At 40.1% G+C, this 18,718-nt stretch overlaps 1 pseudogene; it reads left to right on the top strand.

The window, feature by feature from the left end:
• The first annotated feature begins 17,159 nt into the window (after positions 1-17,159).
• LOC122143822 overlaps positions 17,160-18,718 on the top strand; it is a 9,290-nt pseudogene continuing 7,731 nt past the window's right edge.

Below are 18,718 nucleotides of genomic sequence, written 5' to 3'. Positions count from 1 at the left end.
GTGCGAGTTATTCGTGTATTGCAGGTTGGCTGGTGGTTATGTTGCCCCCCATGGCCGAAACTGGTATTACGACACCTGTCGGGCCGTGGCTAGTAATTCTAATGCTAATTAAGGTTGATATCTCTGCAGCACTATAACTTGACATTTTTTTAATGACATCATCGCCCTTATTTCTTCTCATTCTTTTGATGCGTGTAGGTCATTTTTTGGATATTTTTACCTCAATTTTTACACATGGCACCTTTAATCACTTACCCCCATGTCGTTCCAAACCTGTAAAAGCTTTGTTCGTCTTCGGAACACAGTTTAAGATATTTTGGATGAAAACCGGGAGGCCTGTGACTATTCCATAGACAGCCAAGTAAATAACAGTGTCAAGGTCCATAAAAGGTATGAAAGTCATCGTCAGAATACTCCATCTGACATCAGACATGCAATCTGGGTTATATGAAGCGACGAGAATACTTTTTCTGAGTGAAGAAAACAAAAATAACGACTTTATTCAACAATTCCTTTGTCAACAGTCTCCTCTGTGTCTCTCTATATCACTTAAATTGTGTTCCGAAGACGAACAGAGCTTTTACGGGTTTGGAACGACATGAGGGTAAGTGATTAATTACAAAATTTCCATTTTGGGGTGGAGTATCTCTTTAAAGGACACTACAGATATGAGCCTTGCTTATCTCTGTTGAGGAATCTTGGCATACCTGCATGTCTCTTTTCAGGTCCTGCCTCATCACAGCCACAGAATTTAAGCTTGGACTGATACTAGAAATACAAAACTTTTGTTTAGTTTCAGCTATTCATATGTCAACCTAATATTTGTTATCAATAATTTTGGACTTTCTTAAAAATTGTCTGGTATATAGCATAATTCAAGTGTCAAATGTTGAGTTGACTCATCTGTCCATAAAATATTATCCCAAATAATCATCCAGATGCTTTGTAGAAAAAAGTGAAATGTACTACTCTTTATATTGTGCAGTGGTTTTTGGCTTGCATAGGGAAGTCCACATCACAAATATAACGATAACAAAACAGAGGAATGATATCATTGGAGTTACTTTCAGAAGTTTATTTTTAGCTAATGAATGATACAAATGTTGACAGCCAATCAGAATCTACCCAACTTCAAAGCACTTTAGCATTTTAAGCAGCAGTTGACAGAACTGCAGTGTATGCTTCAAATAAACAGAATGCTTTTAATCTGTTGATGTGGATGTTAAAGGGTTAGTTCACCCAAAAATTAAAATTCTGTCATTAATTACATAGCCTCATGCTGTTTCAAACCCGTAAGACCTTCTTTCATCTTCGGAACACAAATTAAGATATTTGTGATGGAATCTAAGAGCTCTCTGACCCTCCATAGACAGCAACGCAACTGAAATGTTCCCAAGTCCAGAAACGTAGCAAGGAGATCTGTAAAATAATCCATGTGGCATCAGTGGCTCAACCGCAATTATACGAAGCTATGAAAATACTTTTTGTGTGGGCAAATTAAAAAAAAAAAAGACTTTATTCAACAATTTGTCTCCTCCACATCACCCTGGTGCCATTTTGGAGAATATCCATAAAGTTATGCTGTGCTGTGTCAGCTGTGTCACGCCGGATCCATTTCCTACGTTGTTATAATTTGATCTGAACAGAAACAGCATATCCGGTGTGACAATTGTCACTGGGTCAGAATGCTCTCACTGCGAAAACAAAAGTCTCACTCTCTGCTTGCGTATCACATTCTTCCACGAAGGCAGTCCTCCCCGGCCTGCACTCCCGTTTCCTCTCTCCTTTGGGAGGAAGAAACATCAGAGCAGAGAGGCTCAAACACTGGACTCGAGTGAACTCACACCGGCACAGGTCCCGTGTGCTTCACTCTCCCCACAACGACTCGACTCACCTGTGCCTACCCATCTAAGCCCTGCAGGATTACCTAGGCCCTGGTGAACAGGGCTTATTCAGTGGCTGGCCAGGCTAGCTCAGCGCTTCACATAATGGCAGTGCTCCAAGTGTTCCAGGCCAAACTTCTCCACACCGTGGACTTATCTGGGTAGAGTTCTGATGTCTTCAAAGCACTGCACACAGCGACTGACTTGGCTCTGTGCACTACTAAGGCTACTGTGCAGGTGATCTGCAAGGCCATTGCCAACTTGGTGGTGCTGGAGCTAAATCTAATGGAGATCAGGTACGCTTACAAAGTCACCTTCCTAGACTTACCAGTTTTTCCCAAGAGAATGTTTTGTCCTGCCATGGATGGTATTGCTGAGCAGTTTACAGTGGCACAGAAGTCATCGCAAGCAATGCGTCACTTCCTGCTGAAGTGCTCCAGTGTAGTTGCTGTTTCAAGTCACTAGAAAGCTCCATCCTCTCAGCAGCCTCTCAAGCCAGTGCCACCTCAGCCCCAGCCTAAATCAGAGCTTGTGCTTCAACAGTGCCCCCAGATGGCAAAACACTACCTGTTTCCTAATTGTCAAGGTCCCTGCCTCAGAGTGACATTGGACCCTGAGCCTCAGAAGCTATGCTGATCCCAAACGCAGAGTGGAAAAAGAGAGGGTCAGTTCTCACTGAGGGCCGGAACTCCCTTGAACAAGTCTCGCTTTCACTCTCCAGATAGCACACATACAGATAGGCCCCCATCACAGATCACTCTCCACACACACATTTACAAAATACAACTATCAATACACAGTCCTACCATGTGGACTGTCTCTGGCCCCACGCACTTTTACAAAGTACATGGACATGGCTCTTTCCTCTCTGACACAGTTGGGAATCTGCATTCTGAACTACCTTGATGATTGGCTGGTTTTAGCCCAATCAGAACAGGTACTTATCGCTCTTAGCCACGAGGAGTGTCTTGGGTTGAGAATCAATTTAGCCAGGAGCTTTTTGTCTCCCAGCCAGCAAGTAGTATTTCTAGGGACAGTTATTGATTCTGCCTGAATGCGGGCACGGATTACGCCAGAACGTTCCCTGACTGTTCAGTGGGTAGCAGCATCATTCAAACTGAGGACTTCATGACCTCTCAGGACTTTCCAGAGGATGCTCAGCCTCATGTCAGCCACTTCCTCTGTGCTTCCTCTGGGCCTGCTTCACATGCGGCCCCCTCCAGTATTGGCTCAAAGCCCATGTCCCATCCCACACATGGCACCTGGGATGTTTTCATTTCAGGGTAACCAACTGTTGCATCAGAGCTGTGGCCCCTTGGAAAAACTCCTCGTCTGTTTCAATCAGGCATCGCATTGTGACTGACCTCCAGAAGGAAGGTGGTCACAACAGATGCCCACTGTTGCATCAGACCTATGGCCCCTTGGAAAAACCCCTCGACTGTTTCAACCAGGTGTCCCGTTGGGACTGACCTCCAGAAGAAGGTGGTCATGACAGATGCCTCCAACTCAGGTTGTGGAGCTCTGTATGAGGGCAGACCGGAGTTCATCTCTTGGTCAAACCTGAGCAATGCTTGCACATCAACTGCCTCGAGATGATGGCGGTTTTTCTAGCCCTAAAAACTGCCTTAAGTGGGTACCCTGGTCCATTCAGACACAACAAACAAAAAAAAAAACGGTGGTAGCCTTTATCAATCAGCAAGGCTGTCTCAGGTCATATTCCCTTCACAGGTTGGCTCGATGCCTCCTTTTATGGGCACAATGCAAACTACTCTCACTGAGAGCAGTTCATGTGCCAGGCAGACTGCACCAAGGGGCAAACATGCTGTCCAGGTGCAATGTGGCTCCAGGAGAATGGAGACTACATCCCCAAATGGTTCAAAGGATCTGGTCTGTCTTCGGTGGGGCAGAGGTGGACCTCTTCGCCTCAGAAGACAACTTTCACAGCCCAATTTACTTTTCGAAACAGCAAGTTGCCCTGGCCCATGATTGGCCCAGCACTCGGCTATATGCCTTCCCCCCAGCTGCCCTGCTTCCTCAGGTCATCAGACAGGTCAGGGAAGTAAGATGCTCAGTCCTCTTGGTGGTTCCCCGAGTTGATACAGCTGCTATTGGCAGCCCCCTGGCCAATACCACTTAAGACTGACCTTCTCTCGATGGCAAAGGGCATTTGGAATTCCCAGCCAGAGCTGTGGAGCCTCCAAGTCTGGCCCCTCGACAGGAGTCTTTGCAGTTCCCTGCGAGTGTAACTGATACCATTTTGGAGACTAGAGCCCTGTCTACAAGACTTATGTATGCCCTTAAATGGTCAGTCTTCTCTGACTGGTGTGCACTGTGGTACAAGGACCCGTCCTCTTGTGACGTGTCCTACGTGCTAACTTTTCTACAAGAGCTGCTGGATAAGAGGCGCACCCCTTCCACACTCAAAGTATATGTGGCAGCCATCGTGCTGAATCATTCTCTTTTGGCTGCCCAGTCAATTAGCAGAAACGACCTAGTCATTAAGTTTTTCATTATCTCAGGGAACCGAGGTTATGTTAGTAACTGGAGCGTTTCCATAAATTTTCATGCCAAGTCTCGCATAGAAATAGGGTTGGTGTATACTGACTTCTTGGACAAATTGATCAAATTTTCCAACATTTTTACACAACTTAATTCATAACATGAGTCAGACTGGGTATACTAGAATATAGTGTACCAGTAGTACACTAATAGTAGTGTTTTTAAATTGATTAAATAAAATGTGGACTGTATGTGAGGGTGTTACCTATGAAAGGATGAAAAGATGAAAAATTACCTAAAACCAAGTTCACAACTAAAATGTTGAATGTGTATAATGAGGTTATCTGTGACAGGATGATTGACAAGTCAGTCTACGGTAATTAAAGATTCCTCAAAAATGAGTCACGGTTAACTTTGAGACAAGCCATAGAAGATTAGCATTCTCATTTGAATTTTTCTTGTAAGTCGTACAAAACACAAAGTTGATGACAAGTTGTAGAGGGGGTTGAGAAGCGTCCATAATTATCTGAGCTACTTTGTGTTAGGTAAATTATCTATGCAAAGGAGGGTGGAGTTAGTGAAAATATCCTTTATTAGCCCGTTTTAAATAGACACTCCCAAAAGGAACCCCCCCCCACCCCCACCCCCCTGTGTTTATATACAGTGGTTTTTTTGCATTGTTACTCTTTCCATGAATTCCATTTGACTCTTCCATATTGCCGTGAACACTGACTAAAGGGCCGATCACACAAAATGAAAAAATAAATATATTTTTTAATAGTTTTATAATGAATAGATTTAATAAGCTTTCTAATTCCTAACAGAATAGGGAAGTCCACACCACAAGTGATAACAATAACTACTCAGAGGAACAATATCATTGTAATCACTTTTATTTATTTATTTACTTATTTTTTCCAGATAATGAATTGACAGTTCAGAATCCAACATGATCACCAATTGGTGTGGAAGCTAATGTAGTTTTGTTAGAGTTATATTTTTGTAGTCATCATTATATGTATCATATAGGTAGCGCTGTACATATTGGGAAATCTTGGCCTCCCTAGAAGCTGGATAAACTTTAAACTAAAAGCTCCTGCCAACATCCCTGGGACCCCCCGCCCTGCTTAAGGCTTTTAGTAACTTAGTTCGTAGAACAGGGGGCATGGACAGGTGCCTACCTAGCATGGGCTTTTTGGAGTTTTTAAATGTTTTTTGGCATGCCATTTATGCATAGATTCTAAACTGCAACTCCAGAGCTGTGCCTGCAGCCCCCCACATGAACATCTTGGAAATAAGAGGGCTTTTTTGGAATCCAATGAAACCTTTTACATCCAAACCTTAAACCTAAATCTAACAACAATATTCCTGAATCCAACAGATTATTGTGCTTTAGCCCCCTGTCACGAGATGAATGGATTTTTCAGGAGTGAACCAAGAGCTTTTTTTCTTCCCAAAGAGCCTTTTTGGGCTTCACACACGCCAGAATTGCTGCAGTTCAATGAAACTTGATAACACTGAGAGAGGCGTCATCTCACAAATGTACTCCAAATTCAGGCCCTTGGCACACAGGGAAATCATTTTACAGGTCTAATGTGTCACGCAAGCATATCTGCGCTTTAAAAACTATCATCTTTAATAAGCTCTGTGTATGTGTGTTGATCAATGCTTAGATGTAAATAAAAGCCTAAATTAAAGTTGTACATCATATAAATATAAAGCAACCCATTGTCATTTCATTTTTGCCGTGAATGTGAGTGCCACTAGACCACTGGCAAACTTAAAAAAAAAAATGCCTCATTGCTTGGGAGAACACCACAGTGACAAAATTGACCAAAAAAACAATGTGTTCTAAATTTTAAATCAAAATATCAAAGCATGTCATGACATGTCATCCTCCAACTGATGGAATTATAGTATGTGAAAAAAAAAAAAAAAAACCAAGTCTGTTCTGATCATTCACAACACAATTTCATACACTATGTGCCCACAGGGCGCAGAGCAAAGAAAAAAATTCCCCGAAAACGAGTTCACGGCTACCTTTGAACAATACAGGTTTTAGTTTTAGGACCAGGTACAGGACCGAAATAAGAATAATGACACTGAAAGCTTTGGAGTTACCCATACTGTCTAGGAACACGGCACAATCATTTACAAAATTAGGGGTGTGTCTAGAGGGTTCTCTGTCACATCATGTTCCAAGCCCATAGCATAAGGAGAATAAACTTTAGAGGAGGCAGGAAAGGCACATAACAGAGTTTTAGGCACAAAGGCTCAGTTAAAGTGTACAAAAATGCGCATGCACATCATAAGTATTTCACATTCCAAGAAACATTCGTTGTTCCAAAAAAGTGAAATTATTATGATTTTTTTTCCTTCTAAGTCCTACAAACATGAAGCTAATGTCAAATTATATTTCAAAGGGGGGCCAAGTTAGCAAAAACCACATCGGAAATATGTAAACACAAGGTATATGCCCATCAAGCAACATATATGTATATGTATATATGTATATGTATATATATATCTATATATGTATATGTATATGTATATATTTATTACTATATTATATATATATACATATACATATATACATATACATACATATACCTATATACATTATACATATATATATCATATATATACATACATATACATATATACATATACATATATATATAGATCTATATATATATATATACATATATATATATATATATATATACATAAAATATATCATACATATATATATATATATATATATATATATATATATATATATATATATATATATATATTATATATATCATATATATACACACACACACACCCGTGTTGTTTCTGGGATGTTTTTTTTTTTTTTTTTTACATTTATTTTTTTATGCGTTTTCCCACTAAAATCCAATATATTAACACATTTATGATAGGGTTAAGAGAAAACACAATGCATAAAATAAATCTGTTATTGTGTACACAACTACAGTCGCCATGGTAACTTTGTTTTTGTATCGCATGAGGCGTTTCGGACCTCTAGTGACGCTAACGCAGAGTCAACGACAAAAAACTACAACTCCCCTACACGCCAACATACCGAGGACCGGAAATTCACTGTGGAGAAATTGGCGCTGATTAGCTATCCGGCCCATCGCGACAGCTCTTCCCTTTCGCGCCGGGTCGCCGAAGAATTCGATGTGCCATCGCGTCCATGTGCGCAGCGCCCGGGACTTCATAGAATAACTGAGCCTTCCGAATCCGAGCCAGACCGCGAGCTTGTAATGGATACCAACTCTTAATGATCGATGGCCCTTTTCGGGGCCACGATGGACGCAAATTTGCGCGATGGTTTGGCGGCAGCAGAGAGACAACTGAAACGATGGTGGCGTAAAAGTGATCTGATGATGATGATGGTGGCGGCGCGCCTCGGCCCGCCTTTTGGCAGCAGGATAGCTCTAGCCCCCCCGCTAATAAATCTGTTAAAAAAATGTATTTTTGAAACCATTTTTTTGTTGGTGTGTAGCCCTTGAGTAAACACATTATATGAGCGACAAATCTATTAAAGGGCCCCCCCGAAGATAATGTAACGTTATATTTTTAAACGTTCCGTACGCTCGCTAGCAGCTTTTCGTGCCCGTGGTACTACGTCACCGCGACACTAATGGTTCGCGCAAATTCGTGTGATAGTGTTAAACAGACGATACGGGCGGTTAAATGTTACATGACTTTGAACAGGTTGATTAGAAATAGACAAGGCTGTGTACGTCTCTATGTTTTGACGTCCAATTCGGATGGGTCTGAGCTGTTTATTTGGATGGAGTGCGCGGAATGTGCTAGCGCCGGAGATGCTAGGCGCTAAGTTAGTCTCTCACGTGTCAACGTGAGGCAGGAGGGCTTGTTTGTCATTTCTCTCTCTTCGTAAACCACTTAAACCAATTTAAATCGCCAGAATAGATCCGATGATCCATGCTAAACCTTTAAACCAACGCTGGCGATAGATTGCGATAGCTACTAATGGTGTGAAATCGCTATTTTGCCACTGTTTGGGCCCGTTTAGTTACATCAGCGAGCTGCGTCAGTTTTAAAAGTACTGTAGGACCAAGGTACAGTGATGTGATGTGTAACCACGTTTTTTTTTTTGTCTATGGTTTTCTTTGAAGTGCCAACCCAAAAACGTCATTATACCAGTCGTTTGTAACCATGGTACCAAAGCCACAGTACTTGTTTTGTGAATGGCCAATAACTTATCAAAGCCAAAAAAGTGTGATGTAAGGGTATTTTTATTGCAGAGTTGAGCAAATTGGTCATGAAATGTAATTTATTACAAAGTAGTTGCAAAAATGCTGACTTTCCCAAGAACAGGGTTGTTCTACCATGAAGATTTACTTTTTCTTATTCACTGAAATTGAGTGTCCTTGTCCATGTGTTTTCTCATCTAAATTAAGAGCTGAGCTGGTGCTCTTGATTTCTGTGATATGTATTAGTTTGTTTGAGACCCAGACATTTGTGGTACTGGCTGGCTATTATCGATTTCCTCATTAGGTCTGTTTTTTGTTTGTTTTCGTTTTTTTTTGGCTTCATATGCCAGGAACAAGATAATTATTGGGTTGTTATAGGCATATTGTGTGGTATCTGGGAGAGTTGTTTAGCAGTAGTGTGAGACTGTAGTTGTTTCCTGAGCAGCATGAGTAAGACAGATACCTGAGAGACCAGCACATCAGTTTGTGTGGAAGCCTGTTGTTTTGTCCCGAGCATATATATCATGATAATATATATATATATATATACTACCATATATATATATATGACTATATATATATATATATATATATGAGAAGCGAGCATGTTTTTATATTTACAAGCTTGATATACATATAATAATATTGTTTATTTATTGAAGACATGAAATATATCATTTAAAAATCAAAAGTGCTTAGTTAACCTAAATTTTCTTAGGGCCTTGCATGAATAATTTTGGCAAAATAACTAAATTTAATTAGAGGAATCAATAAAAAAAAGGTTATTAACGGTATTTAGAAATGACCTTTTAATCTATTAACTTAATTGTCATGCTGTTTGGGGGGGGCCTATGAGTCAAAAAGGTTGTGAACCCTTGAAGTGTAAAGATCGATGCTTGCTGCGGGCTCCTGTGTGCACAGTCACTTGTCTGGCCGGGCTCCAGGAGGAGGCGGCCATGTGGACAGCTCCGGCTCGGCATGGATTCTTCCTGGTGTGCTGACGCTTTGGTGGTCGGGTGAGAAATGCTGTCATGGCGTTTCAAAAACAAAAGCTGTGTGCATTTATTCACAGAGCTTGTTACAATGGAATCACCACAGGACGTGTCAATCTTAATCTCGGGACACGCTGTATTTGAAAGAACCAGATATTCGTATTTCGAAGGAAGGAAAACACACCCCCCCCCCCCCCCCCCCCCCCCCCACCCTGAGATGGCCATAAATGGTGACGCTTTCAAGTTTGTCTAGCTAGATGTCAGAGTGGTTCTTTTTCTCCACAGAAATCTTTGCTGACAGTAGTTCATTTTGTATGTTTATGGGTTTGGTGGTTTGTATCAGAGGCCAGATGCAGGATGTGGGTGTTTATTTGAAAGAGCTTTCAAGGAGTTCCCTGAAATGTCCTTGTTCTTCGTTTCAACAACATCCAGTGAAGCAATACAGCTCTGTTTGTAACCGTCCACCCCACGAGCAGTTTAGAGGCGCAGGTATTCAAAGAGTCTGTTTCATGCCACACACTGAAGACCAAAAACTTTGTTTTATACTATTTTTTTTTTTTTTTTATGATCTGGGTAATTTGGGAGTTATCACAAACTTAATTTTCATGAACTACTTTTACACATGATTGGTACTTAAATACAGAACCCAAACCCTGTGCATTTCTTACATTTGTGTGATTTGTTTTCTGCTCCACAGGGCCATACCCAGGGTGCGCTTATGTCTACACTACTGCAGGTGACCATGTCTGAACAGTTGGATTTGCCTGGTACGGCAAGCAGGTACGGTTTATGGCTCTTTAAGACCTACATCCGTCGTCCTCATCCTCAGCAGAAACCAGTGTTACTCTCAATGCTGCTGTCATACGCATTTAGCATATTCAGTGGTTGAACTGCATAAACAAACCTCCTCCTATCAAGTCTATCTCTGTCCCCTGTTCCTCTTTAGTATCAGATGTCATATGGTGACACAGAGCTGAAACATTCTGTCAGATGTGTGTTTGAATACAGATTCAAGGGAATTTCAAGGGTGTAGTTGTTACATTGGGGTCTTGAAAATTTATTTTTCTATAGTAAATATATATATGGGGTGTGTATGTGTATATACACCCTTAATAAATAAATATATGTATGTATATGAGTGTGTGGTGTGTATATATCTATAATGATTTATATATAATCTATAATAATATCTCTATAGCTAGCATTATTGTTATTATTATATAATATATATCTATTATAAATCAATTATATATTATCACATACATACACACACACTGTAATTATGTAATATACATGTACTGCATGTTGTTTATGCAGGTTTATATGAACCTGATGTAGAAAATATAAATATAAACATTGTGGCACCAAAAGTAAATATAATTTAATCGGTACAGCCATAGAGTGGGTGGATATTGCTTTTTGAAATGCCTCTGTGTCTGCTCGGTGACATTTTCAATCTCATTCTGTCTATTGTTGTATAGCCAGCATGTCTTTTGTGACTTTACAAATGACACTTGTCAAGAAAAACAACTGTTAGCATAAACTGAGGTTAGGAGTTGCACTCGCCGTACTTTCTCCCAATAGTTGGTGTCCTCTACTACGGTTAGAAAGAAATTGAGGGGTGAAGTGTGCCTTCCTGAGAGCTGTTTTCGCCTTTAGGACTCACTTGAAGGACTGTTTTTTCTCCTTTTGTTACTTAGCCCTATGATTTTCTGTTAATGTGGAAAACACAGACATAGATCTTTGCACTCCAGTCGTTAACAATTAACTGGGTAAGCAGAATCGCATAAATGTTAATTACAAGCAAACGAGTCGGCTTGGACAGTTAATCAAATTGACATTCGATGGTATTTATATTTGAACTTCAGTAGTGCTTCCGTTCCTTGCAATAAAAACTGTTTTAAAATTATACAAAATAACCAATTGTATTAAATAATGAAAAATGTTTTTCTCTTTTTTTTTAGTATATCACAGCGAGCAGTTTCTTTGATTGACAAAAGGCTATGATCGTAAAGGAATTGTCGTATCATGAATTATCTACATATTAAAGATTGATTATGGTATTCAGTTTAATTTATTCATTTGATTGCCAGTGTTTAGGAATAAATGTTAATCATGTTAAAAATTAAAACAGAATATGACGTACCAAAATAAAATAAAATGGGATCATTTCGAACAAAAAAATTAAAACGTGCATAGGTCTTTTTATAATGGACTTTTTAAATATTGTTAATTCAGAGGTTATAATAATTGGTATATTTGTTTGATGTTCAGGTGATTTATTTGAGTGCTAATACTTAATCTAAGTTGTGAATGATAATAATTACTAATAATAAATGAAACTGAACTGATAAGTAAGTACGGATAGCACAGAATTTGGGGAAATATGACAGTTATGGTGTACAGTTTCCAGCAATCTGAGTAAATACCTCACAGAGAGCTTCTAACGTGTGCACAACCTGTCGGAGGTTAACATTCCTGAAAAAATTCTAAATGTATTTGTTAAACTGAGTTTACAAGAACAATTTGAAAGGAAAAGGATCATCTTTTTGCATTCTCAACTAGGGGCTTTTATTTTGCATTATGAAGGCTGTGAGACCGGATACAGCATGTGACTTAAATGCCACTCCAAGTATTTGGAGAGTTGCTGACAAATGTCATTAAACGAAGTAGCATCTGACTGCTGTTTGGCGCTCACAATTCCCATTGCAGTTTACACCTAACATTCGGTAGAGGAGGCATGAGGAATATTTCGTGAGTCAGCAGCACAGGCAGGATTACTCGCTTCCGCTTTTTGAACCTGCCTTCCATCATTCTGGCTGTTTGATTGTCTGCCACTCTAGGATCGTCCTCCCACGGTCAAGCTAATGCTGGTTACATATGCATCACTTTTTAGCCCAGCCACTATGTGTGCTGAAACGGTGCATGGTCTGGCTCTCTGTCAGGACTTTTTTTTTTTTTTTTTTTTTTTTTTTTTTTTTTTGGACAAAAGAAAGAGACTGAGCTCCAGAAGATGCTGACTGTTTAATTCTAAAATATGTGAGCGTTTTGTAGTGAAACCTAAGTGAATAGAATTGAAAAGGCTGCTCTCTGAAGAGCCTCATGTGCAACCTGCTGGGATTTTTTCAACAGATGCACAGCTGCATTGGAAGTGCCTGACATAGCTCAGGCTTCCTTGACATCACATGGGTATTCAGACAGGAGTGTTGATTAACCTCAACCTGTGTCTTTGCACGAACTGGGATAGGTTCCAGGCCCAACAAGTTTTCAAATCTTGTCAGATAGCAGGCATTTCACACGCCACTCATACTAAAATATTGTACAGAAAACATTGATGCTAATATTCCAATCTTAGGAAACCAATTTAAAAACCTCATCAATTTTTTGTTTGCTTTAATCTTTTAAATTCTTCGATGGATTCTAATTATTGATGGTTGAATCAGTTCTGTAATTTTAATTTAATCATTACCATTTTATGACTGGATTTTCGCGCAATTGCCCCTGCAATCCAAGTATATCCTTTAGGACTCTAGGATCTCTAGGCCTTTAGGATCCTGGACCTCTTTTTTGTGTTGTTGTTCGAGGTGTGATCTACCCTGAAGACGGAATGGTGACACAGCACGCTGGCGTGAAGGAGATAACTGCAACAAACACCGAAGGGCCTACCAGACCCTCCCAGAAGAGGGACAAGCATAAACATTCATTTCGAGCCACATAGTGTAGGCCAACAAAAATCAAACACTCCCAAAAAAAAACGAACAAAAAAAAACAACAAATCCCCCAGAAGCGCCTCAATGTAACAAAAAACACAGCGGTACATGGAGTGAGGGGGATGAAAGAACACTTTCCTTTTTATAACATTTTTTTTCGTTTTCTTTTCCACACTTTTAGTGCAAATCATCCAACTTGCATTCATCACCATGATCAAGCATCCGACTACCAGAACTGCGACGTCAGAACGCCGCACTGCAGCCACTGCTATTGTGGACAAGCGTACCCACGCTCGGCTCTCGAGGGTATAAAAATATGCCTGCAGTTCGCTGATAGAGCGAGTGGGCATTCTGCTGGGTCTGTAGCCTGCTGTAGCCTCTACCGTCTGGTCAAGAATTAACGGACGTACCGAGCCAACGCCGTGAAAACATTAACATGTGGTTTTCAAACTGAGCATAATTTCTGAATGGATTTGAGAAACCAGGCTTTGGCACTGAGTGTCTGTTTTGCAGAAGATCAATTGGCTTAAAATCGGATATATTCAGAACAGTGTATTCAGTTTGTTGGTTTATGGGAAGGCGAAGGCATCAACATGATGCCAGGACATTGTTTATAAAATAGCAGTCTAAATGGAAATCTGGAATATTTATGGACCCCGCCAATGCCCATTATAGCATAGAACACTTGTTTACACTTTTGCATATTATGAGAAAAATCTTTCTGGATTTCTGTTTTAATTGGAATGTTGACCCCTTGGGAGCTGCATGGTGATGACAAAAATCACAATTTCCATTGAATGATGTTTATATAATTCTTTGAAGCAAATGCCTGCCATATTTTATCTGAAAATAACAACGCTGAAACTTCTAACTGAAAAAACTTCTATTGCTTTTATATAGTAGTAAGACTTAAATGTCAACACACTTCATTGTGAACCCCTTGGTTTCTACGGGGTCTGTGCGTCTAATTAAAAAAAAACGTTAACTAAAGTCTGAATGGTATGGAGCGAATGTTCTCCAGGACTACAAACTAAAATAAAACATCTTTCAACACAACAGCCGGCAGGCGTAACATACCTAGACTGAACAATTATCTGCTGCTCCGCCGAAACAATTAGGTAGTTGTACTCTTGAATCGAAATTAAGCGAGAGGTTCATTGTGCAGCCCTATGGACACCACTACACATTGAATAAGCAAATATTGCAATATGTGTTAGCTGTTCTGTCCCAGCAAAATTACTGTAATAAGCCACACTACTACACCACTAATATGGAGTCCTGATAGAAGTCTGTGTTGTTGTTTTTTTTTGTAAGGTATAAGAAGCCCTGCAGGAGCGCCAGCCATTGGTTGGCTGCCATGCAGATCTTTATGTAGCCATGTTTGAAGGGACCGCTTCCATACAGCTTTTGCCAGGACCAGATCCAGTGACTCTGCCCTGCCTGGTGCGAAGACAGATCTTCAAGATACCTTTTTTTTTCGCTCTCTGTGGTCAGGTGTTTACCATCACATATCTGATGCACTATCCTCAAGGCATCTGCAACGTTATTCACAATAAGACCTTTTTTTAGGAGTTTTTGAGTTTGGCTCTTATGAATTGGCGTTTGGTCTGTTTTTTCAGTACCGCCCTCCCTCTGGAACTGATCAACAATCCGCCCAGATTCTGACCGCCGTGGATGGATCGTCGGAACCGACTGTCCGTGGACAGAGATGTTTCCTCCCTTTAAGAACGTTTTAGTTTTTTGTTTACTAGTGCCTGGTGTTATTGGGCTCAGGTGGACTAGTATTTAGCATCAATGGAAGGGGTGGCCTTTACTGGTCCCAATATGGCTGTAGATAGGTGGCTGTGGGTGATGACGGTGTTCCCGTAGATGCCGTGGTCTCCGTCTAGAGGCCGGCTCCCTTCTGTGGTCTTACAGGCCTGGGAGACGGTTTTCTTCACATCACACATCACGAGCCACAGAGCCAGTGTATATCATAGGACTTGGCCGTCAGTGAAACTTCTAACCGACCATCCACGCACTGGCGATCCTCCATAGTCCTCTCTCAATCCTACAAGATCCAGTAAAACCCCTTCAAGAAATCAAGATTCAATGGCTATGTTCAGTAGAGAACTAACTCAGAAAAGACCTGATAACAACTGCTGTTTCTGTTTCTGCATTATGTAGAGGTTGAACGAAATACCTACCTGGGTGTGGCATACTAGCGTTTGCAAAGGTGAATTTTTGCGATACGTGTGTGAATAGTATGACAGTGGTTTCCGTTTATTTGTCGCTCTGTAATCTTCTAAAGTGCTTGTGTGTGTGTCTTTGCAGGAGGCCCTTCAGGTGGATGAAGACGAGAGGCCACGAGCTGCCCTGGTGGAGGCTGCAAGAATGTGGGCGCTTCTAGCATCCTCGCCCGGCTCTTTGAAAGGTGCAGTACTAACATAACATCACTTCCTCCTAGGAACACTAAAGATAAACGCTTTCAACAGATGACTCGTGCTCCATTTGAATTCCGCCCCACGCTGTGCGTTGGAAACACTTGAGTAGTTATTTTCCAGCACAAGTTCTTGTGGATGTTTGAAATGGTTACTGGATTTTCATGCATGTTTTTGCCCCAGAAGGTATGGACGCCCTGGCAACACAACCAAAGAGTACACAGAGTTTGCAGAGCTTTTCCGTCAAGGGTATATGCCGTGGCTGCAAAGCAGGTAAAACAGGAGACGGGCAATAGGTTGTTCAGTGGGGTTTTGACATGTTTGAGATAAACGAATGACCTGATGACCCTGTTTGCTTCTGATAGGTACGGTTGAAGGTGTTGTATCAGTATAAGGAAAAGCAATACGTCCGGCTCCCAGAGTCTTGCAGCAGACAGAACTAAATACAATCAACCAGCGGAATACGCGCACGGCATAAAACGCCGTCACCTGGAAGAACCTAAAGCCACACATCCAAGTCTGTAGATGTTCTTTTACATGTTTGTTTTTCATATAAAATTCTTAAGTAATATTAGGGTCAGTATAGTAAGCGTTTGCAAAGTAAATGGAAGTAGCCTGTGCGTCTTTTCTTCCATATTGTCATAATTATTAAAAAAGAAAAAAATGTATGATATCAGATTGAAAGGAGAGTTTGCAGCTGATCGTAAAAAGAGTATGGGGTTTAAGCATGATGAAAAGAAGATCGGTGAAGTGTGGCATACATTGCCAGTGATGTCTTGACTTTTTCAAGTTCAAGTTTTTGATTTTACGAAATTGCAGAGCTTAAGATAAAATAAAAAGCAACATTCATGGATGAGAGTCATTCACAATAAGATCAGTAATTGAATTTAGAATATAGATAAACCATGAATGTCAATGCTAACTTACTAAAAAAAAAAGCCAGTGTGTTGCCAAATAGTTAAGATAAAATTAAGGTTTCAAAAGGTTAGGGCACTTTTTTTTCTTTTTTGTTTTTTTTTTTTTTTCCCATAATGCATCAAATATATACAATTCATGTTTTGCCAAACAGTGGCCATTTTTACCAGAAATTTTTCTTAAAGGCACAGTTCACACCAAAATCAAAACAAGAACTGTCATTTGACTCACCCTCAAGTTGTTTCCAAACCTGTATAAATATCATTTTTTTCTTTGAACACAAAACATTTTGATTGGGGTTTGTAATTAAATGTTGATGGTAGTAATGGCCTTCCATAGTGGTTTATTCTTTTTACCCCATGTTCTTGAAAGTCAATGGCTTACCATCTATTGTTTGGTTACCACCGTTATTTCAACATTTCTATTATGCGCAAAAAAAAAAGAAAACTCATGAGGAACTGTTGCTCAAAACCTCACAGGTTTGGGACAATTTGAAGGTGAGTAAAGGATGACAGGATTTTCTTTTTGGGTAAATCTCTTTAAGACATTTGAAAAAAAACCTACATCTCTGAGAGAGACTTCTGTAAACTTCTATGAAGTTTTCTTGTGTCACTGAATCAGTATGTCGGATTTATTAATTGAAACTGAAAGTGAAAAGAATTGATTCACAGAAATGAATCAAGACTTTCCTAAAACCTGTGTTTAAATCACAAGTGCAGTTTAAATCAGAGATCCTATTTAAATAAATCTGTCAATTCTCTCAAAGTCACAAGTTATAAATAGCCAAATAAAAGGTGCATTTTCTAACAAAATATTGACACACTTAATTTATTTAATTTATCTTCTAACCCTGGTGGGAGTTACTGAAGTACCTGAGCCATGATTAGATGTGCTTTTGTGATATTTAACTGCAAGTGCATTCTTAAGTAAAAACCTTCTTAACCAGTGTAAAATTACTGTAACGCACTGCGTCTTGTTGTAATGCAACTTATCCAAGCTTTTTGTACATCTTGAATGATGTCTGGTTTCAGGGAAGTCATTCAGGACGTGGTGTTCCCCCTCATGTGCTACACAGACGCGATGAGAGCTATGGCAGGAAGACCCTTATAGTACAATCCGCATGAAATTTGGTAAGAACACCACCTTAGTTTTCTGAACCAACCAAAAGTTTCTTGTGAGTAGAAGACTAAAGCCAGATAGGTCGTTCATGTCTTTCTTTCTCTCTGCTTCCCTCTTAGATGTTTTTGAAGACTTCATCTCCCCCTCCACGGCAGCTCAGATACGCTTCTCTTCACCGCTTGCAACAAAAGGAAGGAGGTGGGTGTTTGGAGGCGCCATCTGGCATGATGAGTCCTATGATGTGATTGTTTTTGGCTGATTTTTGTGTATCTCTCTTACTGCCAACCCTCATGTATCCACTCAGCCACCCCGCGGCTCCTCCAACAGAATTGTTGGATGCTTCTGACGCCAGGTGGAAGAGTAGTTTCTCCGTCATCTCAGAGCTGTTTCTCTTATTCCAATTAAGCATTTTTTCTTCTTTGTAGTACTTAGTTTTCAATTAGGGCTGCAATGAACGAGTTTTTTTTGATAAGAGGTTAATCTGATGATTATTTATAAGGTTAATCTGTTTTTTTTTTTGTGTTTGGTTTTTTTCAAAAGCCACATTTTCATTTTCCCCCATCCCTCTCAGGACAAACTTTTATGCAAAATGTAATTACTGACAGGGTTTTCTAGCATTTACACAAATGTAAGTTGCAAAATGTAAGTTATGTGCAGTGGGAAAACAAATTTCCAAATGCATTCAATGGCACACATCTGCCAGAGCACTTGAAGACAAGCCAATGCTACACTTTAATAATACTGCCTATTATTAGCCTACTGCCTATTATAAGCCTATTATCGAGTCCTGACATGTTTGCGTTTGAACGAGAATGCACATGTTGGCAGTAATGCATAGACTGACATTGAGTGGAAAGTGGACCGTGCCAAAATAAGGTGCCTATATACACTACATGTATCAATATTTTAGTTGTTGTGACATCAATACATCATATCGTTAGACTTTTG

The sequence above is a fragment of the Cyprinus carpio genome, unplaced genomic scaffold, assembly GCF_018340385.1.
Source record: "Cyprinus carpio isolate SPL01 unplaced genomic scaffold, ASM1834038v1 S000006513, whole genome shotgun sequence".
NCBI lineage: Eukaryota > Metazoa > Chordata > Actinopteri > Cypriniformes > Cyprinidae > Cyprinus > Cyprinus carpio.
This window is presented reverse-complemented; position numbering and strand designations above follow the sequence as displayed.